This window comes from Leptidea sinapis, chromosome Z (genome assembly GCF_905404315.1).
Source record: "Leptidea sinapis chromosome Z, ilLepSina1.1, whole genome shotgun sequence".
Taxonomy (NCBI): Eukaryota; Metazoa; Arthropoda; class Insecta; order Lepidoptera; family Pieridae; genus Leptidea; species Leptidea sinapis.
In genome coordinates, this window is record NC_066312.1 from 21057269 (window position 1) to 21072470 (window position 15202).

At 30.5% G+C, this 15202-nt stretch overlaps 1 protein-coding gene across 2 annotated transcripts in view; it reads right to left on the bottom strand.

Annotated features, from left to right (window-relative positions):
• The window catches only part of LOC126978689 (leucine-rich repeat-containing protein 4B-like), a 96891-nt gene that overhangs the window by 62723 nt on the left and 18966 nt on the right, over positions 1–15202 (bottom strand). The window lies entirely within an intron of this gene.

Sequence of the window (15202 nt, forward strand, 5' to 3'; positions counted from 1 at the left end):
GTTCCAGACGTCATCGTACCTTTGATGTTGTTTTGGACAAACAGACATCTGCAACCTGTCCTGGGTATATTTCGACATATTATTTCTATTACATTATGTAGAGCTTTTGATTTAACGCGGCAGATTTAAATTTGGTCCTCGAGACGAAGTGTGGGTTCGAACCCTCCTCATCTTCCAAAGTTTTTAATATTAAGTTATATTTTTATTTTATGAATAATATATATATTTCAGTTATTTTTTCTTTCATTTATTATGCTGATATGTTATCGGTTGTTATCGTACACAAACACAAGCATCTGTGGTGTATGGTTAGATCAAGTGACAGAGATCAGGTTACTTATTTACAATAACATCTTCAAAGAGTGATTTTATATACGCTAGGAGCTTAAATTGGCTTTATTTTCTTAATTCATTGATGAAGAAGTTTGAAAAGAAAAGCGAAGGATCAAGTTAGTAATAACCTCACTTTATGCTTGTCGGAAAAAAAAAGATAAAACAAATCAACTTAAAAACTCCATCATCCTCTTAAAATTATAAAAAGCAGTTAAAAGTTACTTGAAGAAACCAATTAACGATGGATCTTTACAGTTATACTCATTATAAGATGGTTTTGCTTGATAAAAGTAGCAATGTATGTTCACCAAACAGTTTTAAACATACGATCTTGTATGTTCTTCTCACAAGCTCAACTTTTTCCAAATATATGGTAGATTAAGTAATTTAAAAGAAATATTGAAAGTGATGATTCAATAGCGCTTAATTTAAGCCTAATTGAATAAAGTTAATTTGACTTTGACTTTGAAAATAAAAACTCTTATTTAAAAAGTGAGTCCTCAAAGTATAAGCCACAGTGAACGTCGCTTTTTAACTTTCACATATTTATTCTTATTATCACAGAATTATTATTATTATAAATCTGTATTATTTTAAAGAAACTCCACACGCGATGCAAAAACTGTTTCATTCAACGTATTGTGTTTGTTGACAACGTTATCAAAAAATATGCTGAAGCTCATCAACATAGACTTCTCCTTAACGTGAATGTCGAGGCAATCCAGCTCCTTGACAACACTGATATAGTAAGAAGTCTAAAACGAACAAAACCTTTTGAGTTAGTGTATTGCTAGTGAAGTAACATAATATAAAAATAGTGATATTTTAAAAGACACAGGAATAATGTGACTTCCCCTTAATAATGACATTAAGAAATGTGTTATTGAACACATTCTTAGTTTAATCTGTCTAGCCGTTTAAGTTAAAGTAGAATTACTTATTAGTCTAAGTTAAGGCTAGATAGTAATGCAAGCGCTGCAACATGATAATAACTATATTATTATGTTCTCTAAAGGAAAGAAAAAACAACTCAATATATATTCTTATCATATATATGATGCTATATGGCAACAGAAATTCTTATAAGATTAACACACTGACAAAGATACACCTTTGTACCATGTACATATACATACATTATGCATAAACATTCATTTTCATTTTATCAAATTTGGTTTATCTGCTGATTTGAAATAATATCACTCCTGACTTAAGAAATATGGAAAAAATATAGACATTAAATTCAAGATGGGATCTTAAGATCTGTATCATCTAAATGTGACATGATATAACAAATGAAATCGTCTTAAGAGAATTCCTTTTACACGTTTAAGCACAGAAACCTAAAATGTCAAGGGGTTTTGTAAATAAAAAAAAAAGAAACTTTTATAAAATATCAAGAAAATTCACCTACAACAGAATCACAGATAAAATAACTTTGAAACATTTCATCGCTACGGCCTGGAATCGCAATTTTCACCTAAAGTTTTTTTAGCTTCACTAAAAGCTGCCGTCTACTTAATAATTAAGGCTAAGCAAATGAAGGCCGGCGAAATTTAACCTGCCCTCAGCAACGTTAAGTGTTTCTTTTTGAAACAGAAATTACTTCCGCTGGCATTTTTATTTTAAAACTGTTTTTAATCGTGTTTTGATGTATCCGCCTTAATAAAACTTTAATAATATTTATGTTAGGGTTTTAGATAACCGTTTTTATGAAAATCTTGTTTTTCAAGTATACAATATATTGCCAAATATGCATCAATAACGTAGTTAAAATATTTTTTATGCTTACAAATTAAAGTACTTTTTCATTAGTTTAAGATTAAAGTAAGTATTTTTTTAATATAACATCCTTAATAAGATACATCCAGTATATCTTATCGAAAATTCAAAATGTTCACTTATATTATAACTTTTGTGGTTGAAGAATGAAAATTTCTTCTTGAAGGTATTTCATTGTTAAGTGTTGTTTTATATTTACGTAACTTGCAAAGTATTTGCAGGTGTTCTTTGAAATGTTGTGACACGACAAATACTTCTGAGAAACAATTATAACTTTCAAAATGTTTTTCCGTGAAGTTTCGAAACGTTCGAAAAGAGATGTATTGAATCTATATTTAAAAGCCTTTAATGGCTTATTGATAGAAACTCAGTATTATTATTTGACAACAGATTCTTGATATACGACTCAGTTTTAAATTATTTTATTACATATACGGTCACCCATTGTGGGATTCCGCCAGTACAACTAAGTAAGAATCCAACTCGAAAAATCTCATGATACCTATTCAATTCAATTGAATATTGAGACATTTTTGGATATATGTAGAACTACTGTGAGTTCACTCTGATAAAGTATAATATCGGGCGTCGCGACAATGACATCTTCAACATACTATCGTGAGCAATCCGTTAGCGCACAATATACTTTTTTTCTCAAAGGCATACGGTGCGCTTTGAACGAATCATAAATCGGCGATGGTCCCATTTGTCACTTCTTCGTACCAGCTTAATCAATACAAAAATTATTTAAATAATGCCTTTTTGAATGAAGACAGATGGAAAGGGAACAAATCATAGCAAATGTACAAGACAATGTTTGACGCTTTAACCTTAGACCACAGTATATGATTCAGAACAAAAAAAAGGTTGGTGGATCTTTTTCTAAAGCTGGATGAATATCATTATGTTTAGTAATAATAAATATTTAATTAGTGCTTGTACCATCCAACGAGTAACATAATTAATCTAATCAAGTGTTAGGATTTTCGAAATTATTCCAATACAAAAACCGAGGATTGATACATTTAAATGTAACGAGTTTGATCTTAGCTATCATAAACATTTAATAATGATTGACTTTACAATGTAATATGAAGTTATAAATATAATATAGTGTAATAAAGGAATAAGATTTATTGGTATTCTCGTGTATTTAGATCACATTAAAGGATGCCGGAGCAAAGGACGTGACCAGAGTAGCTAAGCCACTCAATAAGGACTGACGTCTATCAATGACAATCACTGAGTTCATATTATATGATATAATTATGCAGGCTGTCTTCCTCATTAAGAAAGCGCTATTTTAAATAAACTGTACTGTACCTTAATGCAGCTTTTGACACTATAAAATAAACTTTAAAGTTTGCAAAAGTTTGTTTTCCTATAAACATCTGTGATGAACTTCGGAATTCGTTAACTACTTTTCCTACTCATTCAGACTCTCTTCAGATCCAGGTAATTAAGATAATATTTCTTCATGACATTATTCTTAAATTGTATACCTTTTTCGGGATGGATAACATCAACAAGTGTCAGGGGTTGGAAAAAAAAAATCACAAACTAGAAACCGAAAAGTGAAAATATGGTTTTAAACATTACAAGTTAGTGAAAACTTAACCACTACCTACACCCAATAGACTTGATGAAAACAAACATTCAATAAACCTAAAGGTTCCGAGCTTGTTTCTCACTGATATAAAAGATCTAAAAACGCGTGACCAGCGCCTTCATTCGAGATATAAATAATGCTTAAACTTTACGTTAACCTTTTACGTATTTTAGCTTCTTAAGATACGACATCTTAACTTGATTCTCTTCTAGATAAATGTTGACAATAAATTAAATTTTTATCTGATCCACTTAGTAAAGCTTTTACAAAATTTCTAGACAAAGCTTTTATAAATAACGCATTATTTCCCATAAATACTTTGTCTAGCTTAAGGGAGTTCTTAACTGTCAACAGGTAAATCTATTTATCTTTAACGACATCATACTTTGCTGCACAGTATAAAGGAATTTTTATTAACCGTAATGTTTTCTTTCTGAATCCTCTTGGAAAGGATATGTAAATTCTACATTTATTTTATTATATTACGAGCAGTAACAATATCAAGCAGACTTTAGTTATTGTTATTAATTAACAAAATATATTTCAAACCCTGGCTATTGTTGTATGTATTGTTAATAATAGATAATAATAGATAAAAATTATAAATAAGTGAACATTATTAAAATGAAAATAACAGCTTTCCGTTTACTTTATCTAGTAAGTCTACTACGCTTCTACTAGCTAACTTCTGATATATGTATATGATGGTGTGGCAGGTTTGGGCGGAAACTAGACATAGCTCTTGTTAAAGGGTGAAATATTATCTAATTTTATCTCAGAAAATGAACTAGGATTCTTTAAATACTGTGAAATAAAATATATATAAAGCACATCAAATAACATATGTGTGTGTGAATCTGTACCGGTACCATACCCAATGAAGTTTATATTATATTTTTTTCCTATAGCTCGATGTGTATGTATGTATACTAATAGATTTCATTCTACTATACTTACTATACAGGTTATAGCAGTGCTTTGTAATTCAAATTTAATACAATATGGTCATAATTACTCAGTTTTAGCTTCAATATTCGCTTTTTCCGGAAAGCTTTACATCTTTTATATGATTTTGTGCAATAAGTTTTCTTCGATTAAGCTGCTTGTTTAAACATTGATGGAATCATATTCAAATGTTGAAACATAGATACTTGTCAGAAGAAATATATTTTAATGTTATTTCAGTGCATCTAATATTTTTAAAGATATATTTAACAAAAATAATGAATAAATATATGGCCCTATTAAGAGATAAACCAATACTGAATGAAGTCTCATGATTACACCAATAAAGAACTGTTGTTAGGATTAATTATTATAGATACAAAGGATACTTGAATTCCACACATATGATCAGCCTTTTAATATCTATCCATATAAAAAAACCTAACAATTTATTTTCAATATTTACATAACAATAAAAACGAATAAACATCTCCGTCAACGGCTCTCAAAGATTTAGAAAAACCTCACCAAACTCAAAATTGGAACAGGAAACATAGATTCAGAAACAAATCTCTAAAACCTTCGAGCATTTGTATTAAGCAGTTGATCAACCTTACAAGGAGCAAGCAAGTCAACTTGCTAAGCCGACTAATCCAAAGTTATTATATTCAAATATTTACGCAGGCTGTAAACAAGCCGGCTAAGCCTAGCCCAACGAACGGAATACGAGAGCAGTGCGCAAATTCAACGAAATCATTCAGTGAACGATTTGGCTCACTTTACATTTCCCTTGCCAAAGCTGTACCGGCATAGAATACTCCTATTGGTCCCACATATTATATTTATGGATTCCTTCTATGAATTTAATAGTGGACGGGTCTGTGAATTTAAAATAAACATTTAAGGACCATAAAAGCTTTTATAGGAAATACTAGAATAGTCTATTAGTTTGCTCGAAGAGTGTTTCTTACTACTTGGTTGAGGGTTTGATTACCGCTGGGAACTCCTTCACATTTAGGAGTGGTGGCAGTGAATATTAAATAAACTATGATATAGTTAATGCCACAGTAAACTGAAGAAAAACACTTAAGAACCACTGTTAGTTCAATTATTTATTAGTAACAAGTATCTCAAATACTTTTGATCATCTTAGATACGTTTTATTAATATTATTATTTATATATTTTGATCATAAAAACAATTCACTGATTAAACTTTAACAAAAGTATTGATAATGTAGTATTTCTACGCAACAATAATATCATTACTACTTACATTATCAATCAATAACAAAGACATATAACTTATTATCTCAAGAAATACAATACAGCCTGTGCACTAATAGCAGTACTGAGTTTTTATAAAACAAACATTTTTTGATGTTAATTATCAACAGACTAGTAATACTTACAGTCCCCATTGTAAGCAAACTGAAACATATTGATTGGTTACTATTTGATACAGAAAAAGGCACCGCAGTTTTAAAAGAAGTGCCTACAACTACTTAACCTCTGGCAAAATTCGTTTGATTCCTCTTGTGTAGCAGTGTCAGTGCACAGGATGCCGGCTAGATTATGGGTACCACAACGGCGTCTATTTCTGCCGTGAAGCAGTAATGTGTAAGCATTATTGTGTTTCGGCTGAAGGGTGCCGTAGCTAGTGAAATTACTGGGCAAATGGGAAAATTACTTAACATCTTATGTCTCAACGCTCAGAAATTTTTGGGTTTTTCAAGAATCCTGAGCGGAACTTGATTGTAATGGGCAGGGCGTATCAATTACCATCCGTTGAACATCCTGTCACGTCTCATCTCTTATTTTCATTAAAAAAAAAACCTCTTTTTGGCATTAGAGACCACATTACCACCAGGTGACTAGAACGTATTACGTGCTCAATTCGATAAAAAGATATTATATTGTGCTTAATCCTGAATTCAAAATTTATGTAACCAGTTATGTCCTTGTTCGCCGCAAAAACAGACAGAAATGATAAATTCACGAATATTTACGAATTTAAATTGTGAATTGAATAACAGATTTACAGAGCAGACAGTTGCTGATTATAATTCAAAGTCATAGCTCACAGGTATTCTGTTTGTTATAAATTAAATTGTGAAGTTTTTGTTAATATGTAACATCAAATTACCTGATGTACAATATTTCTTTATTTTTTATATTTTATGCAACACAAAGCATGTTGTGATTACCTTTAATTTAGGAACAGTAAGATTCTATAAATAATGTAATGTAAGTAACACTGTGACTGCTATTTATTTCGTTGCTGATCCAATAAATATAAACAAAATATTTTACGTGATGCAAATTCTGGTTTGTTGATTTGTCATTATTATGTATAAATTCAACTTCAAATATTTTTATTCAAAATAAGATTCAAAATGACTTATTGAACGTCAAAAAACTACCACCCATTCGAAATAGTATGCCTCAGTTCTTGTATATTATTCAAAATATTACAAGAGCAGAAATATGAAAAAAAAAACACTGACATGACACGTTTTAAAATTGAAACAACATAAGCTCAAAGTGTTAATACTCTCTGGTAATATTATATTAATACTAGCTGACCCAGCAAACGTATTGCCATAGAAAGTAATAAAAAAAATTTTGGGGTGTAAAAAGTAGATGCAACTAATTCACAGACCTACCAAATTTATCGTACTACAATTATTGTAAGTATTGATCCATTGCCATCATGCAACCCTATAGCTGATTTGTGGATGGAGCAGAATAATATAAAAATCGCGATACAAAAATAGGGGTTGATCGTAGGGGGTTTAAAATTTAGGGTTGTATGTATTTTTAATGCTGTATCATAAAAAAATAAAAAAAAAAAATTTCGTCCAAAAAAAAAAAGATTGGTGTATCCTTAACATTTAGGGGGATGAAAAATAGATAGTAGCCGATTCTCAGACCTACTGAATATGCATATAAAATTTGGTAAAAATCAGTAAAGCCGTTTCGGAGGGGTAAGGTAACTAACATTGTGACACGAGAATTTTATAATATACTAGCTGGCCCAGCAAACGCTATATTGCCATATAATAATATATACTAATAATAATTCACTCCATGATTGAATATTTTTCTAAAATGTTGTAGTAGTTTACTATAATTTCTGTGTTATAATTATTATTGATAGATAGACGATTTCATAGAAATTAATTAGACACTTGTTATCGTTTCATCTCTGTATAATTAAGTGAATTTGACTTAATATCTGATGGTACGAGTATGCGTAAAGTTCCACATAATCATGACCAAGTACAATTATCTAACACATTATGTGGAGCGCCAAATTTACAATTTGAGTCTACTGATATTACGCTCCGGTTGTTACAGCTATAACGTAACTACTGTATCGAATATTTGACATTTAGGGGCGAATTTCACCCAGGTTGCTAATAAAGTAAATTATTTTGGCAGCTCCGTAAATGAGGCAAATTTGTATGAAAGCAATGAGCGTCGATACGTGAGAGATATGAGATTTCAAGATTTTTATTGACTTTGGCTTTATTTATATACTTATTTTTACAACGCTAAAAGCTTCATTTACTAATAATGTGTTATAATAATTTAATAATTTTCAAGTGGAGTATGTAATTCATATCGACTAACGACGTGAGATGCTATTTTTTAAAGTTATTCAAAGAAATCAAACGAACTAAGTAATAACTAATAATCGTAAAGAAGCAGGTTTGCGAATTTTATTATTAAACATTTTTTAACTGACTTGATATTTTAAATGTATATATTATTTTTTAATTATTAATGTAACTTGTTATTAGAGAAGCTATATTACCTCTTATGAAACTTTATGAAATATCGAAATAATTTAAATTTCGTCAAATTGCCCCTGTAGTTACAAAAATTATGATCGATGCTCTAGATAAGATTTACCACTCAAGATATATTATGTAGCCAGGTTTTATAAATACAATATTGTTTATTCAAATTCAAATTGAAATAGTTATGTTAAAATTAGGATTTGAATTACTTCAAAACTGACCAATCATTAAAAATTTATGCCTCCGATCTGAGAAGATGATTTAATAATTCAAAATATGCCAATATTATTGAATATTTTATTTATTATTAATGTAAAATGCTTTTTATCAAGAAAGCCCAACCTTTAATATTAATTATTTAATTCAGGTAATTGTGCATTCCATATACATACAAAGTAGTTAATTTGAAAGTTCAAGGTTATATAAAATGCTTTTCATCAAGAAAACCCAACTTTTATAATGTAATGATAAGGAAAATGATTAAGTGTCCCAGCTCGAGACTGAAGGCTCTAGCTATAAACGTTTTTGGTCCGTTTAACACCGGACTACTTCGGCTTACATTCGTCGTCATTTGATAACAAACTGGGTATGAAATTGAAGATAACTCATACTAGAAATAATTTGCAGCAAACAATTTTATCTGGACCTCAGTTGCTGGAACTAATGAAGGATTATATTGTTGTTTTGTTATGATATAGCAGAATATATTAGGTCCTTTTATGATAGCTATCACATTATGTTATATTCTTATCTTTATGTAATATATTTGTCGTAGTCAACAACGTCGAGTCAAGAAGCGAATACGAAGATGATTCGGTGTAATTTCCCACGTTCTTATTGCTGTTATAGCTTAGGTTAAGGTAAAAGCTTTGTTAATTGAAACTGTCGTTTTAAATGCCCACAAAAATGGACAACCTCGAAGACCCTGACCTGTACCATATATATATAAATATATATATATATGTTTGGTACTAACTTAACTTTGTAGGAATAATTCTATTATGCATTAGTGTGTGATATTATTATGCACGTGTGTTTTATACTTCGGTTTATGGCCCTAAGAACAATTTGTTGAGGTAATTGGCTCCACATAACTAAGAAGGTACATAGCAGCAGACTCATTATCTGTACTTACACATAATTGGAGACCACATAAACGAAATGGCGGGTAGAATAATCTGGTATACATATAGCCTTATTAAAATCACATAAAATATAAACTTCCAAATCAGCTTTTGCGTAATTTCAATTCACAAAACCGTTATACACAGTAAGCAGTAAGTGAGATAAGCTACACTTCGTATTGCACAAAGAGTAACATTGCTTTTAAAGCGAGGATTAATTGTACTTCATACCGAGACGCTCTAAACAGTCGCGATGTCTCCCTATGTTGACAACAAAGCTGCCAGCACAATACAGAACTGTCTCATAGTTATATGCAGGTTGTGTCACATCCTTTGAAAGTATTCATTCATTCTTTAAAGGTTTGTTTGATCTTTTTTTTTAATGTTTGAATTTTATTTTAGTGTAAGTTTTTTTGTTACGCTTTCACGCCTAAACCACTGAACCGATTTTGATAAAATTTATTGCAGACATAAAATAGAGCTTGGGAAAGGACAAAGGCTATTTTTTTGCGCATTAGAGGGGTTGAATAGGGGGTTGGAAGTATGTATAGAAGTTCGTCATTATCGTAGATGATACCATGAAACTTTGTATTAAGGCATTTGATAAAAAATTAATAAATATTTGTTCAAGCGTTTTCGAAAATTCCGACAATGAGGTGTTGAAAAAGGGGGATGAAAGTTCGTACGTAAGTCTAAATAAAGTCACGTTTTCACGCCTAATTCTGAATTCGAATTAGATTATATTTGGTACAAAAATAGACTAGACTTTTGGAAGGGACATAAGCTACTTATAAGGGATAAAACTTTGCATGGAAATTCGTAATTTTCGGAGATAAATCCATGAAAGTTTGTATTTAGGGTCTTGATCAGAAAAAAATTAAACAATATGATGCAAACAATTTACAGTTCACTATAGTAGAATTTGCCAGCAGAAATGTCAGATTAAACAGCTCTTCGTGTTCGAAAAGCTGTATAACCTGATTCTTGCAACAATGAAAACACTCCCCGTATAAAGACAGTAGATGACATTCAACGAGTTCTTTAAACTAGCCCTTGATAAAGAGGACATGAACTTGAACAGGGCAGATGTAATGTCACCTGGCGATATATAACCGTCTCTTTATTATTCGATTAAAATGACCTATTGATATTATTATTCAATTAACCTTTTCGGATAAAATGTATCTTATAATCTTATTAACGGGACTAAGCTTTAACATTTGTAGCGTAAAATGTCCGTTCGTTATCTTATTAGAATGAAATATTTAAACACATCTGTATTAAGTCAATTATAATAATTAAAACAAGCAAAAATAAACCAAAAGCGGTTTAAATGTAGATTTAATCCAAAGTATTTTGATTCATTTATAATTTGAAGACAATTTCAAAACGCAAATCTTAATACTTAAATCTAACCTTTTATTTATATCACATCATTTTTGCCACCTTTAAACGAGATTTAACATGTTGGGTAATTACTAAGACAAAATAATATGTGCATTACGAGAAGTAGCGCTGAAAATATATTAATTAAAGTTGGATTTTAGGGGTTCGTATCTTCAAGAGGAAAAACGGAATTTATTATCCATCCGGTGCCCATTTAAAGATGCTGTAAAATAATTCTACGATTTATTATCAATATAATAAACTAGCTGACCCGACAGACGTTGTTCTTGAATTTTGGAAAATCCGAATGGAATTCTTAGCTGACCTCTACTCGGTGAAAAGAATATTCCTACCAAGTTTCAAGTCTTTAGCTCTAATGGTTCCAGAGATATCGTGATGAGTGACTATATACGTGGAAATCCTGTACGTTTCCCATTCTTTTAAAATAAGATTAATCAATAGTCTTTAATATTGATACACTTTTACACAAATTATAACTAGGCCAACTAACAGTGGGGTGTACCCACCACTCATATTTTAGTGGGCAGGGTCACTAACCACTGGCCTACATGGGTCGTCCAGAAACTCAACGTTCGAAAAGATTTATTTTTATTTATAGTGAACATGTTACGTCATCTACATTTGCATGCCGTATTCTCCATTCCATTCGAATTCCAACTACCCGCACAATATTGCGCCTATATCGGGGCTGGCAGCTCAATAATGCTCATGGTTTGAATCGACGTAATTTTCAACATTCTTTTTAGTATATGAATAGGACGGTAAATATATGTGTACATATTTACCTAAAATAAAACAAATTTAACAAATAGCGTTTATATTATCGAAGCTAAAAAAATTCATTCTAGTCTGTTTGATGAGTGTTCATTTGGGATTTTTATTTAGGGGGCACTTGAAAACAGTGTCCTCTTCTTTTTTTGGTATGTGTAGTTTTGGGTTTTAATGTAGAGATTATTGGATACCAGGTGTTAGATTATTTAAGCCTGTCTTCTCTATTGAATTCTGGGTGTTTTTTTTATAATTTCAATGGATTCACGTACCGGTCTTGGGAGAAATTCATTCTCTTTTGCTAAACCTTTGGTTGGTCAAAGCAGATGCATTGGTTTGGACGGTCTGTTATGTGTTCACATAAAGCTGACTTAGAGTGACGTGAGTTTGATATTAGTGAGTAAACACAGTTACAATTAGACGTGTTTTAATTCTTTAAAAAGTTTTTAATTTTATTCTGCGACACTCGCGTTAATCAAAGAAAATACAATAATATTGTTATTAAGAGCTCGTGCCCTTTTAAACACAAGCCATGACACGTATGACGATGCAGAATATTAACAATATTCATACATTCATTAATCCTATATGGAGAACAGCCCCCGACGTTCATGTAAGCATTTCATCAGCTTATATTTGAGAGCTTTTACAATTAATCCCCGAGCATTCGGCGTCGAATTTTATTATTAACGGACAACGCCGAAATATTCGGTAAAAATAGAAATGGGTATGAATGCGTTTAATTTGTGAATATGCTGAACTATTTGTTTATACAGCCTTTTATTATTCGAATACTTTATAAATATGTCATAGTTTATGGAAAAAAAGTAACCATGAAAATACGGAGTATTGATAAAAAACCGCCATAGGCTTTTGTAAAAAAACTATGACTTACTTACTTAGCATGTCTATACAAAAAGTTAATTTTGATATCAGTTTAAAAATAACAAATTATTATTATTTATAAAAAGAGATTATTTACTCCAGCAGCAGTAAAATAATCAACAATTAATTAGCACGCTCGTAATTCTATTATCTGATTTAAAAACAAAACAATAAAGTATGGATTATGTCTTATTATTTCCAAGATTATTCCCGACTTTTAATAACACGAGACTTGTGCCGTTTCAGGGTTTTTGTTCAAGTGTTCATTCATAAACAACTAATATAGTGAACAACTAACATAATGAAGGTTAAAAAAACATTTAAAGTTGCATCTACGTAGAGAAGTGCAATAAACTGACTTTGTTCTGCTGAAGGCGGGGATTAAGATATGTTGGCTCACGTCGGGGAAAACTAACACAGCTAAGAGCAATAAGAAAAGATACAATGTAAAATCGAGTAATAAACAGACTAATATACGGTTGTACAAAACAAATTTCAGTTACAAATTGTATTGCATTTTGTTGTGTTGTGCTCTAAGAGTTGTATTGTTATAAGAGAACATTTTTTAAACTATTCACGGTTTGAATCATTATAAAGGAGATAAGCCACACATTATAAAATCGTTCACTTGGCATTATACTTAATGTAAAAAAATGTACTCGTTGTTCTTGTTGATCCCTAGGACAAGAAATAAAGGCGGTTTTCACTGATGTTATTCGCAAGCTCCCCGTAACATTTCGTGTTTCTTTCATTCAGAATGGTTCAAAAGCAAAAATGTAATAAATACGCGGACTAAGGCGCGGGCACCCTTCATTTGTAAAAATATTTAAGCGGCCTTACAAATAAACTTGTTATAAAGTTACACCTAATAATAAACCAAGAATATGCAAAATGTTTACAAATAGATAATATTTTGTTAATGATTAATTCACTCGGAGGTAGAAAGTCCAAATAACTAATTCAATAAACAATAATATTAATTTTCTCAGCTATAAAAGTATTTTTACGCTGCCAAGGTCCCTATCGACCCTTTTAGAATAATCCGGATAACAAATAACTATATAACCCAAGTAAAGATATCCTGGAAACACCCAAGAGAGATGGCGAACTAATAACTAAACTAAACTTATGACGTAGTGAACGAGAATCTTGCCTGTATGAAAATCAATTGGAATAAAGTGGACTTTTTGTATAAAATTACATTTATTATACCATAACTGTGCTTTTATTATATTTAATTGTTCTAGATAAAATAAGAATGGAAGCTTTTAGATTAAGTAAGTCACATAAGTTTGATATCAAGTTGTTTTCTTTTGTATAAACTTTATTTAACTTATCATTTAATTTGAGTAATAATTATTTTCGTCGTTAAATGTCATGGCTTTAAGAATAGGCCACTCCAATTTTCTACAGTGAGTGTATTTCAGTACGCTCGACCAATATTCCATTGGCTTTGCTTTCTTAAATCATCAAAGTAAAATATTTGTATAATATATGAAATGTAATTCGTAGGTATCCTTCATTCTTTTAAAGTTGTCTCGGTTCTGTTATTTTTATCTTTGCAATTAGCACATTTATCTTTGTTGTTTCTGATCATGTGACATGTGTATCCATTTCAAGGTTATAAGTGTAATATTTTATAGGTGTAATTTTTATATGATATCCTATAGTTTTAGGATCTTATCTATTCTTATATTAATTATTAAACATATTGTTACACCGCAGTGTTCCTTTTTGTGAGGCTAGCAGGCGTACGTTAAGCTAAAACTTGATAGCTCCCCTAAAATAAATTCAAAATATTTATTTGATTGACAAACTTGTTTCACTTACGACCTTACAAATCCCCGAAGATTAATTAATAATCCTAAAATTATAAACTATACATTTGGGTTGTCGTCTATTTGCATATTTTAGGAATTTAATTCCCAAAACGTAGGCACTTTGTCATGAATGAATTTAACTCTGTAGAAATATTAGCAATAAAAGTTTGCCTATTTGATCGTATTTCATTTAAACACGCATCATAACTAACTAAAAATTGGAAGAAAATATTGATGTCTAAATACTATTATACTAGGCGTTTTAATAATATTTCTGCTCAATTTTATAATAAACAATTTAAAGTAGTACCAACTTAATTTCGGTTATTCAAGACGGTACAAGGCTTACTCGAACGGTCAGAAAGTAATTGATGGATATTAATTTTACATAATCTAACAACAAATATTAAGGAATGAATCTTTTGACCCTTTCAGTAAATTCTACTAACTAATTCTTAGCCATATAAAAATACTGAAGTCCTCATAGTACTAGTAAAATCCAATTTTTTTCTTTATAAGAGGAGGCAAACGGGCAAGAGGCTCACGGCATTGGAAGTGGTGAGACAACCGCACATAGACATAAACTGTAACTGTAAACTGTAACTGTACTGTGATAAAAAATATTTAGTATATATAACATTTACTGTTTGTTAACTTATTAATAAATATTTACTTTTAAGATTAATTAAATTCGTTGTATGTAATACAGTGCGTGGTATTCTGG